Below are 6606 nucleotides of genomic sequence, written 5' to 3'. Positions count from 1 at the left end.
CCTCCCCCGCCGCCGCCGCTGTCCGGCTCCTCATCTCCGGCTTCGCCTCGCCATCCTCCGCCCGATGCCGCCGCGCCCCTGGACGTCCCGTGCCAGAGCCGGCCGTCCGCGCCGCCCCAGCGCCCGCCTTCGCCCCTTGTCGCCCCGCGCCCGAGGCCACCGGTCGCCGCCGCCGTCGGCTCGTGCCGCCCCTGGCCGAGCTCGCCGCCCGCGCACCATGGATCCGGTCGGGTCGGACCGGATCCGGCTGCCTCGACCTTGCCGGCCGCCTCCCCGCGCCTCCCCGTGCCTCCCCGGCCCTCTCGACATCGCCGTAGGCTCCCTCCGTCCACTCCGGCGAACTACTCCGGCGAACTCCAGATCCAGATCTGAACGAGGTTGACCCCGTTTTTCTTCCAAGTCCCGGAGATCCCCGTTATTTTCATGCATTGTTCATCGCATCATATCGCCGTGCATACTGCTCCGTTTTGCGTGCATAATATATCAAATTGTTCATAATGAGATGCTCTTCATTTTGTTCCATTGTGTCATGCTTGTTTGAGATCATCTTGATGCATGAATCATCGTTTCAAGAGTGCTATATGATGTTAATCTGCTGAAACTGTTATAACTTGGTGATTTGTCATTTTTGTTGCATTTGATGTGTGCATCCTATGAGCATGAGTCCTACATGAGTTTTAAACTATGTCATGCCATCTTTACAGGGGTGCCATCCTTGTATTTTTGTGAGTTGTGTAGTGAGTGCATCAAGCTTGTTAAGTAGGGTACTTACTATTACTATTTTGCTAGGCTGAATCTATTATTTTGTGATGCTATGTAAACCTACTGCTACAAGTCATTCTATGAATAATCTGGAGATGTTCACTAAGGATGTTTTGTTATACATGTCATGCTGTATCCAACCATGCCCCTGGTTGTATTTATAGCCTGTTGTAGCTTGTTGTTATCTTGCTCTCAAATTGCTAAATAATGTTGCTGTCAGCCTGTCAACATTAAGTTCAGTTTGTGTCATGTGTTTTGCTAGTGATCCATGCATCCTATGAACTTGCTCTTGCCATGCTTAGCTTCATAAACATGTATTCTTACTGTTGTTCACCTTTTCATGCTATGTATTGCTCTGTGGTGAGTGTTACAAGCTCACCAACATGCCTACTTATTGTTTTTCCTGTCATGTATGAATCTATCATATCATTTGTCATGTTTACATGAGTGCCATCATATCTTCTGATCCTTTTTGGCTCATGGTCAGTAAAGGACTTCTGTTCTATGCAATTAGTAGATTCATGCCATGGCTTTATTTGCCATGATAAGTTCCTGTACCATGTTGTTTTATAGCTCTAAACATTGCAACCTGATGTTATTTCTGCTAAGTCTGAAACTGTTATTATTGCAGTCTTGCCATGTGTTTTTGAGCATGTTCTAGTGATTTCTGGAGATAGCTCAGTGTTCATGTTTTGTTATGCTTTACCTGTACATCATGTCCATGCCTTTTGTTTTCATATTGTGGTATTGTAGCATGTTGTTTTGATGCTTGCAATATGCCTAGTTGCTGTTTTGGACAGCTTGTCCTTTAAACTTGTTTCATGTGTATTGTGTTGAACCGTTGCTCCGTTTTGAGTGTGCTCTATATGAAACTTTCTTAGAATTGCATGTAGTTTCATATTATCATGTTGCATCCTTGTTTTGAGGTGTTTGCTTGATGTTTGGGTGCATTTTGCATCAATGCCATGTTTAACTTGTTTTGCTCATATCTTCTAGGCCGTATGTTGGGGATATAACTATTTGTGTAAGCTACCCAGGAGGGGCCGGGTTACGCAAAGAGGACTCACCAGAGAAAAGCCCAAGACCAAGGCATGAAGATGGCGGTTGATAGATAGCTTAAGGCCCACGGGCGACTTAAGGCCCATTGTCGTAAACCGCTGTAATAATATTACTTGTATCATAAGGTAGACTTAACTAGTCACTGAGCCGTACATTGTTTATAAGCCGGTCGGGACTCTGTAAGCCACAGGGCGTCAACCCGTGTATATAAGGGGACGACCCGCTGGCGGCTTAAGAAAAAAAACAACTCATCGAGAGCCAGGCATAGCGTATCTCGCTCCCTGGTCATCGAAACATCAATACCAACCCAACTAGACGTAGGCCTTACCTTCACCGTAAGGGGCCGAACTAGTATAAAACCTCTCGTGTCCTTTGTCCCGATTAACCCATTCAAGCTTCCTAGTTGTGATGGCTCCACAACTAAGTCCTTTCACGAGGACATCTGACGTGACAATTCCACAACAGTTGGCGCCCATCATGGGGCCAGCGCACAGTGGATTTGATTTCTTGAAGGGCAACTTTGAAGGGCTCAAGGGATACGTAGTGGGCCGGATAACCAAGAGTCGTCGCAGCAAGATCTACATCGACGACGAAGGCTGGGGCTCCAACGCCAGCTCAATTGAGTACGGGTACCGGGTCCCCTTCGGAGGGATCCACATCTTCATCGGCCGGATTGGTGAGCCGGGGCCTAAGCCAAACAACTGCACCGACCTCATCGAGACGGCTCAGCGTGCGAAACCCGCCCGAGTTCAAACCGGCATGAAGCGTGTCTTTGTGGGCTGCGTCCACGAAGAACTTTCTGAAGCTCCTGAAGATGGTGGTGAAACGGCCGTCCACTCTGACGGTGATTCGTCCGCCGGTTCAACAGATTCTTTGTATCAAGTTCAAGACGGTGCGCTTGGGGGCTGTTCCGATGGCCTTAGTATTCCGGACCTCTGTGAGTCGCCAAATTGGGCAGGAGTCTTTATGGCTGGGACTCAACCCGGACAAAACTCTACAGCCGCGACTGCAATTACTTCCAGGTTAGGAGCAGCCGGGGCAGGAGGCCCTGTGCGCCCGCCGGCTCAAGTACTGATAGACCTCATGGACAAGCTTACGACCCTGTTAACCGCCACGGTTATCCCTACAAACAAAGATGAGCATGACGCGGAGGTAGCACGGGTACGTGAGGAGATAGCTCAGGCCAAGGAGGCCATAGCAGTTGAGGATACTATGCTGGCTACAGAGCGGGCGGCTCTTGACGCCCGGGCACAGCGGTTGCAGTCAGAGGCTTACCAGCTCATGATGAGTTTAAACGCGTCCAATGAGGTAATGAGGAGGAGACACCAGAAGTCCCAATCCCGGTTGCCTTCGAATTATGACCCTAGGGTTCTTTTTGCTACACCCGGAGCCGGCTCAAATAACCCGCCAGAGGGCAATCGGCTTAAGACATCCGGAGCAGGAGGACCGGTTCAACGTCGGGAGATGCCACCTCCTCATATGAGCACGGAACCGTCGCGTTATGTGCCGATACCACCGGGTCATTTTTCCAACCCCATGGAGAACATAATCGCAGCATCAGCGCGTATGGTGGCTCTTCCAGTGGATGGCGATGACCCAAATGCGGTGGAAACCCGGAGGATCAGGGAACTCGTTTTGACAGCCCTGGCTCAGCAAGAGATCTATTCTTATAATCAGGATAGATTTCATTCAGCTCCTCCGCCTTGGATGGCACCACATCGTCAGAATCGGGGTCAGAGTTACAGCAGGCACATAGGATCTGAAGTTTTATCATGTAACATCTAACGCCGTGACCAACATGGAGGCTATAACCCGGTGCAAGATCGAGTACGTCAGGAGAAAGAGCGAGCGGCTCAGCTGGCGGCTCAACAGACGACACGTCAGGATATGCCAGAATATCCAACGACTTTTACTGAGATGGGAATGGCCACCAGAGCCGGTGTTTTTTCTTGTTTGGTACCGGCTTTGCGCAATGTGCGCCTGCCCAAAGATTTCAAGGGACCTCGAAAGGTGCCGAATTACACGGTTGACTTACAGCCTGAAGCATGGATCAAGAGTTATGAGATGGCCATGGAACTGTTGGAGGTCAGTAACGCGGTAATGGCTAAATATTTTACCATGATGTTAGATGGAACGGCCCGGTCTTGGTTTAAAGGTTTACCACCTAATTTCGTTGGTTCGTGGGAAGAGCTAAAGGCCCATTTCATCCGGAACTTCAGAGACACCTATAAGCGATCTGCGACGGTCGTGGACTTGACGAATTGTAAGCAGGGGGAAGGTGAATCTACCGCCCATTGGGTACGCCGGGTCAAGGAGATAATTCATTCATCTGATAAGATGGATGCCGGCTCTGCAGTACTTATATTAGAAAAGAATTGCAGCTTCAAGCCGCTAAGGCAGAAATTGGGGCGCCTTAAACGTGACTGCAGGGATATGGGAACGCTGATTGCGGCTTTAGTCAAATATGTTGATTCTGATAATACCAAGGACCCTGCGTCTGACGATGAGAAGGCAGGGAAGGGTAAAAGGAACGGTAATGGAAAGGGTCAACAGCATGACCCGGGGAATCAAAATAGCAATAAGCGTAAAGCGGATGACAACCCGAAACTTGTGGCCAATGTGACACAAGGTAACAATCAGAGACATAAGGGTAAGTGGCCTCGATCCGGCGGGTTATACACCTTTCTTCATAGTTTATGGAGTCTAGGCGGCTTTGCTAAGTGATATCCTGCCATGGGATATAACCCGTCTTCGGTTTTACTATACTTGAGCCACCGGCTCTTATGATATATATGTTTTTTGACAATGTACATATTATATAAAGAAATAAAGTAGGACCTTTGTCCTTTTTTCACCCTCAAAAAGGTGTATATGTATTTTTAACAGGTGGTGGAAACAACCAATAGGGACTGGATCATATCTGAATCCGGCTTCCCTTTTGGTCCAGCTTATGATCATATCTGAATCTAGCCATGATCACTTGGGGGCTTCCTGTTCAAACATGGGTCATATCCGAACCAAAGAGAACATAGATGTCGATACCCACTTGATCGACATAATTGCCAAACCTACTTGGGGGCTTCTGGATCATATTTGAATCTTAGCTTAACCCCTTTGGGTATGACATGGATCGTATACGAATCAGCGTCATTAAACAAATCTTATGGTCACTTGGGGGCTTCTTGTTCAAACATAGGTCGTATTCGAACCAAAGAGAACATAGCTGTCGATACCCACTTGATCGGCATCGCCAAGCCACTGGGGGCTATACGATCGTATCCGAATCTTAGCTTAACCCCTTTGGAACAGTTTACTGATCGCATTCGAATCAGAGGCCTATAACTTATTTGATTATCTTGAGACTTTGGGAAAACATTATGAGATGTTTTTTGTCTTTCCGGTTTAATATTGGTCACACCTGGTTATTAAGCACCAGGTGAGCATCAAATAAGCAGGAAAGGTTATCAAGGAATTACACGCATGCTATTATGTTTATGTTTAGCAACAATATAGTTGTAAACTAGCCTGTGTAGGGTGCCTTTGGTTCATTTCCGGGTTACAAATACCTTATGTGACACCCGGCATGATAAACCGCCAAGGGAGTTTGTTTAATGTGCAGGATAAGACAAGCAAATTTAACATCAGGGAGGCAAATGGTCAACATAAGCTAAGCAATGGCGGCTTATGAAAGTATTAAGCGCCATAAACATGCGCGAAGGCATGACAAATTGAGAAGTTTTTTCTATCCTATTACAAGGCTCCCCGAGCCTGAATAAAGTGAAGCATTGTTTTGGCAAAGGTTAAGAAGACCGGCAGTTTATCCCTGTGGAGGGCTTGATGGCTCCGGGTTATCCTTCTCTGCCTCTCCGTCGGTTGCTTTGTCCTGGAAGGTGGACGAGGTCCAGTCAATGCCACTCATGGCTTCAAATTCAGCCGCATCATCTATTAAACCGGTCGGGTCCACTTCAGGGGAAAAGGTATGCTTACGCGTTGGGGGATCAGGCTGACTTGGTCATACGGAACGTTTGGGATTCACCGGTTTTCGCTATCATAGCCTGGCGAATACTTAGTAAGATCAGTATCATTACCGATGAGATTCGCCAAGGGACGAACAACTTTAACACAGGCGGTAAAGTCTTGATCATCACATACAGAGCCATCCTCCTTTAGGCTTGGATATCCAAGGGTAAGATCATCCAAGTCAAGTTCTGGCTGTTGGGGAACGTAGTAATTTCAAAAAAATTCCTACGCACACGCAAGATCATGGTGATGGCATAGCAACAAGAGGGGAGAGTGTAGTCCACGTACCCTCGTAGACCGTAAGCAGAAGCGTTATGACAACGCGGTTGATGTAGTCATACGTCTTCACGATTCGACCGATCCAAGCACCGAACGTACGGCACCTCCGAGTTCAGCACACGTTCAGCTTGATGACAATCCCCGGGCTCCGATCCAGCAAAGCTTCGGGGATGAGTTCCGTCAGCACGACGGCGTGGTGACGATGATGATGCTCTACCAGCGCAGGGCTTCGCCTAAACTCCGCGACGATATGACCGAGGTGGAATATGGTGGAGGGGGGCACCGCACACGGCTAAGGAACGATCCATAGATCAACTTGTGTGTCTATGGGGTGCCCCCCTGCCCCCGTATATAAAGGAGCAAGGGGGAGGTCGGCCGGCCCCTTGGGCGCGCCAAGGGAGGAGGAATCCTCCTCCTAGTAGGAGTAGGACTCCTCCTTTCCTACTCCTACTAGGAGGGGGAAGGAAGGGGGAGAGGGGGAAGGAA

This window comes from Triticum aestivum, chromosome 2B (genome assembly GCF_018294505.1).
Source record: "Triticum aestivum cultivar Chinese Spring chromosome 2B, IWGSC CS RefSeq v2.1, whole genome shotgun sequence".
In the NCBI taxonomy this organism is placed as follows: Eukaryota; Viridiplantae; Streptophyta; class Magnoliopsida; order Poales; family Poaceae; genus Triticum; species Triticum aestivum.
The sequence above is the reverse complement of the archived record's forward strand: the minus strand, read 5'-3'. Positions refer to the sequence as shown.